Below are 11,257 nucleotides of genomic sequence, written 5' to 3'. Positions count from 1 at the left end.
GCCACATGTTCGTACGGGAATGCGAAGAATTAATAATGGCTATATGTAGATTGTTTCTTGTTAGAAATACATTTCTTTGAAAGCGCACGCAATCGGCCCATTTGGATGCGATCCTTAGTTTTATTCTGTCCAACGCAGTATCGCCCGGATATTTTGCGGACAATTAGTTCGCCATTTTTATCAGAACACTTTGGATGGTGCGGTGCACAAATTTATAATTAACAAACAATCGATCATTTACTTTGTCGCTATATCCATGTAACTGCACGAGAGAATTATCGTTCAGTAATTACAACGTAAATAACAAATATTTATGCAAACTTTCCCGTCATCAAACGCGCTTCGCAATTTATATAATACGCAATTTATGTAATTTGTATAGCGCTACATGCAATTTCTCAGATGAAAATAATGACGAATATTAAATCGCAGCGGCTCTTTTATGTTATTTTATTTTCTTCTATATTAATTATCTAGAGTCAAATTTTCAACAATTAGTTTGTATGAAATAGATACACTGAGAAAAAAATTGTTCATTTTTGACTAAATTAACTTGTCTTTATTTTTTTGGAGAATGTATTTAAATCAAATATAATATGTTCAACCTAAATACATACATTCTTTATCGGAAAAATAAAGATGGATTAAATTAATTTAGTCAAATGAGCAATTTTCTTCTTCACATCAGTGAAGAAATATTAGGTCAGGAAGTGTCGGAAATCCATAAAACTCTACGGAATAATAAGAATGTATTCGAGAAAAATATATTCGATTAATACTTGATCGTATTCTTAAACTTGACTGCAATCTTTGTACGTACATGCGTCTATTTGCCGTGCTTGTCCGAATGACGATCCCGTGCCAACTACAATTATAATAAAAGGCATGCGGTTGCCCGCTGAGTCGGCAAAATTTGTCGGCCAATTTTACTCTCACGGGACAAAACGTGTCGCTTAAATCGGAATTCCGGGAGAATTACATGCATTTCGCGATCACCCTCGCTCACTCGCCCGTCCGGAAAATTTGCATGCAAGTCCTTTTTTGTGCCGTAGTCGCCGTCGTGCGGCGGAGTTCATTCTGCGGCGCGCGCGACATTTTACTAACGATCAATCATTTCCCAGAATCGCGAATGCATCGCGGATTTGATAATTTCCTGCTCTATTCTTTTTGTCTTTTTCGGCGACGCACGTGACAAGAATCAGATTATTAATTGCAGTTTTGCATTCGATGTCGAGGTCGATCCATTTAATGTCGCGACGTGACATTATTTTTCTGGAAACTCGCGCGCGTACGTTTTTATACTACCACACGTGTTTTTCCAAAATATACATAGATAAATATGAATGCAAAAGCAAATTTATATGCCAATGAGAAATTGTTATAATTCATAGAATCTATGAAAAGCTTCTGCAATTTATGAAAATTCAATAGCAAATAGAACTATTAATTCTTATAAATGTAATTTGTGGAGAGAAAACAGGAAAATGTTTATAAATTTTGCATTTTGATGATTTTTTTTTATCATAAAACTAATTTGAATGTATGATAGATTTGTATAAAGTAATAGAACAATAGGGCAAATGAGAGTTGAGCTATTGTAATTGGCACTAAATTATATAAAATTCATGATATAATATTATTATTAATTTAATACATGATAAACTATAAGTTATTATAAACTTATAAATTATTATAAACTTAAATGACAGATTACAAATAAGAATGTGATCGTTTCAGCTCATTTTCGAACCATTCTCAATGCAAATCGTATTAATTAAATTATTTGATAATATACGCTGTAACATGAATTCCAATGGTGAAGACTAGAATTGCCAAAAAGTGAATATATACGTGTTATTTACAGCGAGGTCTTATTTCGATCCGAATCCATAGAAGTTGAAATGCACTGACAGAAATAGATATTGTCAAAATGAGATTTAAAACCGAAGATTTGTAGAAATATAATAACTTTTTATATCAATTTCTAATAATGTAATTTTTTTTCTTAAGAAGCGAAACATAATACATATTTGTAAACTAGAAAGAGTAATTTTTTTTTTTTACAATTATCAGATTCCTCGCGCTCGTATATATATCTGAATATATACTGAAATGGAAATAAATACAATCTCAGTTTTGTCGTGCCAATAATACTGAAACGCGCGCACGTTATTGTATAGACAGGAATGATGTGATAGGTTCGCAATACGAGTCAAATCAATGTTTCATAGAGAGCAAAATCCATAAGCTTAAAAATCCACAAAATCGCGTCTTTCATTTTGCGAAAATTCATTGCGTGATACATGAATAGATTTTATTTTTGTGATCAGCGCTCTTAAGTTATATAAAATTAATGATGAAAAAAGCTTTTAAAAGTTTTCATTTTGCAGAGCCGTGTAATCTGTGCGCGGCGATTCGGTATGCTCCGCTTCGCCCTCCGTTGTTATCGCTATCGAGCTTTTCAGCAAGCTTTACATTCGTTTCATGACACTCTTCAAGCCTCACGAAAGCCCGGCAGCTGAGCACACGAGACCAACGTCGACGACGGCACGTTATATCCGTCGCGACATAGCGATATGTATACCCACCGTGCTGAGTACACCGGGTATTAATTACAGCACGTCGAAAAACCGTGTATCAAGATAATGTAATCCCACTTCCCGCAGAACGCGAGTAAAGAAACGAGCGTTATTGCTAAGCAGACTGCACGCATCTCTGCGTGCAGAAATTAATATACACGCGTAAAAATTAACGGTGTGCGAATAATCGCGTCGCTAATGATAAACTTCGCGAAAAGGGTTAATGCAGTAAAATTTTACATTCGTATTATGTTCATAAATATGTAATGTGGATGAAGTAAACTACGCGTGTGCGTCTCAAACTATTTCAACGCGAAAATAGATTTATAAAAGTAAACGTTTCTTCAACAGCCATAATTTGTTTAAACAAGAATTTAAAAAAAAAAAAAAGAAAAAGCGAAACTATTATTTATTCTGTAGCATAGAAATAAAAGGATTAATACTAAAGGCGGGATTAATGAAATGGTTGAAAACTCTCTGAAACTCTCATATCACGAACGCATTTATCGGGATTACGTTTCGATTATCGTACTAACTTCAATATGGCTCGTGCTATAAATTACGAGTAACGTAATCGCTGTCAAGTATTCTCGCTTCATCACGAGCGTGAGTATTCGCTCGGAAAACGATTTTCATTCTCGGATGTCTTTTCTATCCCCGGCAGTGAAGCAGCGTTCCAGTTACGCTGTCATAAAACCTAGCGCGTCGTCTTCATTCCATTTAAAAGATTTGCTCGTGAAATATGTGTCAGAAAAATATTCCGCTATTGCCGAGCGAGCATTTCGCTAAATATACAGCAGGCAGGTTTCATGTATTCGAAGCTCCAATATACAGTAGTATCAAATATTCCGGGATCTATCGAACGAGAGTGGGCGTTTATTTATAAACGTTGGTTTGTCCCGATGAACCCGTTTTTTTATCGTTTGTTAATCCGGTCCCTGTATAAATGTTATGATGGCTGAATAAAATCCATTTTGTCGAGCGAGTCGTTATCAGTCTCCAATAAACAGAGTCGACTAAAAATTGCATGAAATACTCGGAAAGAGCGCTTTTTTTTTTTACCAACTCAGATCAATTCGAATTCAATAATCTACGAAACACAAGAGCATTTAAATTTTTATAAAAAGAACATATCCGTTAATAAAGTTCTATATTCTTATGCTCTAAATTAAATTCCAAAAAACCGCTTTATATATTTTTCCCGTAGCAACCGTGAACTGTGTTAATAATGTGTTCAAGCTGGTCTCAGGGATTTTTTAACAAAACATCTGCGTAAATGCTACATTAACGCGCGCGTACTTGATTTACAATTACCCTCCACCGATCAAATTGGATTCTGAAGACTTATATTTTGGTTGTGAATTTTCATGAAAAGAATGAACTTGTCCATTAATAAAGATTCATATTTTTACGTGCTCTGTTGAATTTACCAAAAGATCGCTTTGTATTTTTCCCAAAGCAACCATAAACTTTACCGTTAATAATATATCCTAGGTCTCAGGGACCTTTTAACAAAATATCTGCATAGACACATTATCGCGCGTGCGTATACATCATAATTCTCCACTGTTATGTTGGACTTTGAAAACATATATTTGGTTTGTGAATTCTGATGGATAAATTTAAATCTGTAAAAAGTAGGTAAAATAGAATCCGACTTCTATGATAGTAAAAACTGGTTGTTAAAACTTTCATAAGAATTTTTTTCCGATTTTTATATAGTTCGGAACAATATAAAAATCTCCACTGAAATTCAAAGACTCGGGTTGCTAACGGAAGGTGCAAAATTCTACATGGCCGATGCATAATATTGCACACAAACACTTTACACATTAAATCATTTCTTGTAAAGAGAGGTATAAAATTTTAATGTACAGAATTTGCACGAAGAGAATAAATGGTACTTTATGTGAAGCACCTAAAATAATTCAAACTGTAGATGATCATACAAAATATCTCAAGTAGTTAAAACTACACACACATAATATAAAATAAAATAGAAATTATAAATGTGCAATAAACTAAAATTTAAGCTCGGAGTTTGTTCAAGTATCGTCTTTAAATGCATTTTTTAATTTGAATATATACTGAGAAAAAATGTATTAAATTTTAATAAATATTTGAATGGTAGAATCAACTAAATATTTACTTATACCGTAAATAAATATTTATTCAATAAAAAAGTGATGTTAAATCAAATTAATGATTTCTATACCAAATAAACATATATCTTTATATTTAATAAAATTTTTTTTCAGTTAGTATTAGTATTAATATTTAATTGATACTATTAAAACAAACAAATTATTAAAATTTAATATATTTTTTCAGTGCACATAAACGCCATAGACGAAACGGTGATAACCTCTATAATAATAATATCTTTATTGAGTGCGGCTATTAACATTAAATAAACATACAGAAATACAATAAGTTTGATATTGAATATCAGCTACACAACAATAGGCGGGGCGACAGCAGCTGATTTGAAGCCGTATTCACAATCAGAGCGGCGAATTATTAGTTTCGACATCGGGATTTATTTCCTGATCACTGTGTAACGGCATCGGGGCGCCGAGCTACATCTCCGACATTTAGATAAACAGAGGATAATGTATATGCGATTATCGATCGGATTTCAGTCCTTCACGAACCTGTTTATCTCTCGCATTTAAATTGACGGTGAAGGATCGTTAGCGTTCGTCGTATAATTGATACGACGAAGCGCAACGGTGTATAGTTAAGGACGAGATTGGAGCCTTCTCTCGATGTTCGTCTAATTAACTAATCGTCGCGTGGATCTTATCGATCTAATCCCATATAAGACAGCGTATTGCCGCGGTCGGAATCTCGTCGTGTGTATCTGCAAGCGAAATCATTGCAAAGAGCAACGTTTCTTTTTGGATTTTGTGTGACACTCGTGAGATCCCGTTATTAGAACTCGCTTTTTGTATTAATTTCCGCTGAATAGACTAATAGATTTAAACTGCTTCGTTCGCGTCTCGTCGCAATCGCGATATCGCGGAAGACGTGTCTTAACAGACCGAAAAATTAACAGACTAAACAAATTTCTGAATATGCGCTCACAAGTTTTCAAGAAAGTACAAATTTGACCGTGATAGTATACTGCCTTTTATGAACATCTTAATAATAAATAGATGATAAATATATTAGTGATTTTCAATTGACTGAATTTCAAGAACATGGACGAAAGGCTTCGCTTTTCGAGATACAATAGTTGTTACGTTTGTGAGCTATTGTTTTTCCCAAAGTTTTTGATATCCTATTTTCCTGCATGTGAACAAAAAAGGAAGAAAGAGACTTGGGACGCACGTGACTCAACGGCGTAAAAGTGCTTCCGTGAATTCGATATAAATTTCCGGGGCGTTCCGCATGTTTTCACGGGGATAGCATCCGCCGCCGGTAACCAGACCGGCAATCGTCTTCTACGCGATAGATACATAACTACATATGTGCGGATGGCGGAAGAGGGGAGTTGTGCAAAAGGTGACACGGGGTGTGCTGGACGGAAGAGGTGCTCGAGGTGCCATCGGGGCGTAAGAGCAAAGAGACATGAATATGTATGCACCGGGTGGCAGCCGAGCGCTAAGATATGAGCACTATCGCGCTTATTCATGTGCCTTTTAATATTTAACCCGCCGGTTTACCTGCCCCTTCGCGCGCACATTACTTTTCTAATGCGCCCTGCGCCCCTGTGTCCCATCGCCGAATCTAAATTCCATTCAAAGCAGTCGGGAAAAGAGGAAGAAAATACTGGAGGAAGTTATAATTGATCGCGGCCTTTGAATTTTGACATGATACGTTGGAAAAGTGGTATTTAAGTCGCACTTTCTAAGCGACTTTCTAAGCGACGTTTCGAATTTGTATTATATATGTATACGTAAAGATGCTGCTTCATATTTGAGAGGATTTATCAAAGTAAGCACGAATACAGCTGTTGTATAAATTTTATTAGAGTTTTTTATTAGATATTTTTATTAGAGTCAATTTTAAATTAGACAAAATAATCCTAAATATCCTAGTGTTGTTGTATTACGCAATTATATATAATTTTATTCCTCGTATATAGTAGATTCGTATATTGTTAAAAATTGTTAAATTAATAGAAAAATTACAATTTTTAGATGGACCGTTTGGAACATATAAAATGTGTTAAATTTAACACTTTCCAAGCATTTGTAGATTTATTCGCAGATTTATTTCCGTTAAAGGATATAAATCATCGTTAGATTGCATAAATATAATCACTGTCGCTGCTTTATGACATTTTTTTCTCGCATTTCTCTAGGCATCTTAGCGTCGCGACGCACCGGCCCTTTCGTTCCTCACGGTGTACGACAGATCGCAGCGAGCAACATCGTTGACCCGCGATTAGTAACGGTGAATAAGAAACGTACAGCCGATCCTAATCAGTCGTCATGGCTGTGCGTATGTAATGACGTCGTTATCGGCGTCTCTATACACTCTTGAGCCACACACTGCACCGCTCTCCCACCTTGTTATACACGTACGTCATACGGCCCGCACCGTCTCCCGCTCTCTCACGCACCCTCTCTCTATTACTCTTTTGACAATGATTACGGTCGTTTGTCGACACGGAGATTGCTTCGTCACCCGCTCGTACCCGCGCGAGAGCGTGTTTGACAGCGCTTTAGTCGTGTCTCTTTAGAGCCACGGATAGAACTCGACAGGAGGCGACGTGCGAGGAGAGGAACCGCGCGAGAATAAGTTGAGAATAGAGGAGCCCTTAGGTGAGGTCGTTAGATCGGGATAAACGCCGAACAAAAGTTATACATACCGCTGCCAACCGTGCGCGTTCGCGACAGTTAAAAAATATTGACGCTATAATATTCGCGACACGCACGAAGTGCACGGTTTCGCATTGAGATTGAAAACGGCGTATTGCGTTTTGCACTGAGACGACATATGGTTAAGATATGATTTTCTTTTCATACGAAATGCATTCCACAGATAATTGCTGGGCTTTCGAAGCTATAAGTGTCTAATTAAAAAAAAAAAAAACAGTTTTAATGTGAGAAAATATAGATTTGTATTGTTATTCGGATATTTAAAATTGAAAGGACTCTATTTACATTGTTTAATTTAAAAAAGCAGTTTTCTTCATGTTACTGTGTCTTCCTTACAATGAAATTTTTCGAAGCACTGATTTAACTAACTAATTTTCATTTATCGTAAAAATAATTTTGACACATTTTAAATGTGTTTTGACAAATTCAATTATGTACAAGAAAATCATATTAATGACAAGGAAAACATAGAATATTTTTAAAAAAATTACCTTTTCCAATTGAACAATTTGAAATAAATAACTGATATATATATTTGAAATAAAGAAAATAATTTGAAATAAATTATGATCCGATATCTCACAGAAATAGAGTTAAACTTTTAGTATGTTAACCTTTTCGCTTTAACACGCGAATGATTTACCGGCAGCTAGGCTGTGTGTGTATATGTATATACGTGCGCGTGTGTGTATAGTACGTATACATATAAGTATATGTGTGTTATATGCACATTGCATCACCCAGCATCGCATCGCGATGCTTGCATAGCGCGTTACAGCGGGACGCTAAACAATACTGCGACATTCGACAACAAACGCGTGTCCGTTTCTGCTCTCTGTGTTACGTGGTGCAGGTTGTGACATATATTCAGTAGAGAAGACCAGAGAAAGTGTTATATGCGGGCTGCAACAGAGTCGCATCAGGAGTGTGTTGACATTTTAGACAATTTTCCTTTTCTCTTTAGAATTCGTTTTACCTTAAAGTGTCACAGAGATATTTATCCTTGGTGGACTTCGATATGGTTACGAAACATAATTTTCTAAATGAAACTTCTTTGCACTTGATACCCCATGCAACTGTAAGCTATCTTGTGTGATGTTTCGCATAAAAAATGCTGCGCAAAGTGGTTATCAAGGACAATACGAGCCCTTCCAATCAGTCCTGAAGATGTACGACGCGTGGTTCTCGCAAAACGCAGGCACCGCTGCTGCATCGTTGCACCGCGATGCGGTGGAGATCGTGTGTGACAAGCCAACCGCGTGCGCGCGGGTGACCGTATGTGCTGTGGGCAGGACAATGTTTTCATTAACTGAATACATGGCGCAGCGGGTCGACAGCCCGTTCAACATCGTTATACCAACAAATAAAGGACGTGGAAGGAGCTTTTCGAAATTTCCGAGCAAAATCCACGCGGGAAAATCCAACGTTGCGTGTTCACGTATAATTGAATATAGTCCTTCGTTTTTTTTTTTGTTTTTTCCATTCACGGGACCACCACGTGCGTCGAAAATTTTTATTTGATTACGTAAGAAAGATCTACACGGCAAAACTTCTTGTCGCAAGACACTTACATTTGATGTGACAATATTTTTTATGATTTTTAAAAATTTAATTTAAGATAATTCGATGTCACGTTAATGTAAATTCATATCGTAAACTCATATTTTATATTAAAAGTGTATAACAAAATTACGGTTAATTAAACATCTATGAATGAGAGATTTGTATCCTCGCAAGTGCGTTTTTGGTCAACTACGCCTTTATAAAATTGTATATGCATATATTAATCTGTATCATTTCGCCTGCAGTTTCAACCTTCAATGGAATATCAGTCTGCACAAGCTTATCGTTTGTCATCTCGATATGTATGTAACAAAATACTTACGCGTTCAAACAATCCGATATTCACTCGTGCGAAATTCTCGCGATCACGTTTCTCCTTTTTAATAAATCGAGTGTGAGCACGCGCCTCGGTTAACTAAGACGCGAACGTGCTGCTCCGACGACGTGTCGCGTTATCAAGTGATTCATACTATGATATGCCATATGAAAAAGTAACTATAGATAGGAGCTGTAGCTTTATACTTATTACTGCTGAATAATATTATATAATAATATTTACTGTTAGTAGTAATATATTATATTTATATAGTTTTACCAAAAGTATACATAAATGATTCAAATACCAAACATTTTCCTTCAGTGCATCACGTGAAAGGACAATACACGTGCGATATATGATTTACAAAATGTTCAATTTACTTATCGAATGATTTATATGAACGAAAATAGATAACAGCTTGACTTAAGTCGTTGCAAATGATCATTTTTTTTAAGAAAATGTTGTTTGCATGCAATTTACTTTTCATTCACGTTGAGCGATTTAGAACGTATGAATACCTCACAATAAAACCACGTAAAGTGATCTTGAGGTCTTGCGGCGAATTTACACGACCAAGAGCTCGCAAGGACGGCCGATTCACGGCTCGGGGACCGCAAATTTCCGACAGCGAATAAAAACGCAGGAAAAGTGGAACATGCAAATATATTCGGGCGAATGCGCGCAATCCCTAAAAGTTTTGCGCATCGAGCCGTCGCGTCGGGAAGGTTAGTGGTAGCGTAGTGCGAGGTAGGTTGGAGGATGGAAAAACGACGGACATGTATATGCACAGGTAAATTAAATATACATGCTGTGCAAATAAGACCGCCTAGCAACTCGTTTTATGGTCTTCTTTTGCTCTAGTTGACTTTTCACTCCGACTTGGTCAACGTCGTGTTACATGAATACCAGGTAATGAAAATCTTATGCGATGACTTGATGATCTCATAATTTTATTGGTACTATTACAAGTGCCACGTTAGACTTTAATTATTATTTATCAAAGAATTTTTATCTACTGATAATTACTTTATAATACATTTTATAATGCATATTTAACATAATTATATACATTTTTTATACAATGTATGCAAACAATTTGACTTAATGTATTTATCTGCTCAGAAAAAGAATCTAATAATAATGAAATTTAAATAATATTTAACTTGTACTGTATTTATTATATTTATACAATAATATTTATATAATAATGATTAATTATGATCGTAATAAATTATTTATAGTAACGCAAAATCAATAGATATTGATAGCTGAAGATTTAAATTTTTTAATTTCAAACTATCAAAACTGTTTTACTGACAACATGGAATTTTCCTAGTGCGAATCTGAATACGTCTACATCGTAATTTGTAGTAGTCATTAGAGGGATCGACCCTTTGTAGCGCGCCAGAAGCAGATCCTAATCAAAGAACATCGTAAATGGGGTCTGACGCTGATTGAATAAAAGTATGCTTAGGATCAATCGAGTTCTGTTTCCGAAATGTGCATCTAGATTCTATTTACGGATCATGAACTCCTCTTAGAATCGCTGATGTCAATCGCTCATTACAGAATCACGTAATCGCATTTCATACAGCACACAATAGCATTTGTTTAAGATAATTACCTAAAAGCCTAAGTCCTCAGATAAAGACAGCGTAACAGCACCGCAATAAAGTGTGCGTATCTCTGCAAGTTGAGAAGCGATTTTTCCTTTCCCATACCTAAAAAAAAAACAATTCATTATTACATAAATATTATATTTTTTATTATAACTAAACAATTTTTAAATTAAAATAAAATAATACATATATAACTAAATCATAGCATTGTTAAGATGTGATTTCATTGATTATTTAATATTTTCAATTAAAATACTCAAACTAGTGATATACTAACATATTTATTATAACAATTATTTATAGAAATAATTTTAGATATCTATAATTATAAGAACACGTTATTGAAAT

General features: G+C 35.2%; 1 protein-coding gene across 1 annotated transcript in view; it reads right to left on the bottom strand.

The window, feature by feature from the left end:
• The window catches only part of LOC108752150 (latrophilin Cirl-like), a 399,284-nt gene extending 388,352 nt beyond the window's left edge, over positions 1 to 10,932 (bottom strand). Inside the window, exon 1 of the mRNA XM_018492802.1 lies at positions 10,915 to 10,932. The gene's annotated coding sequence lies outside the window, so the exon portion shown is untranslated. The remainder of the gene's footprint in view (positions 1 to 10,914) is intronic.
• Between the last annotated feature and the right edge of the window lie 325 nt (positions 10,933 to 11,257).

Source organism: Trachymyrmex septentrionalis, unplaced genomic scaffold (assembly GCF_001594115.1).
Source record: "Trachymyrmex septentrionalis isolate Tsep2-gDNA-1 unplaced genomic scaffold, Tsep1.0 scaffold56, whole genome shotgun sequence".
Lineage (NCBI taxonomy): Eukaryota > Metazoa > Arthropoda > Insecta > Hymenoptera > Formicidae > Trachymyrmex > Trachymyrmex septentrionalis.
This window is presented reverse-complemented; position numbering and strand designations above follow the sequence as displayed.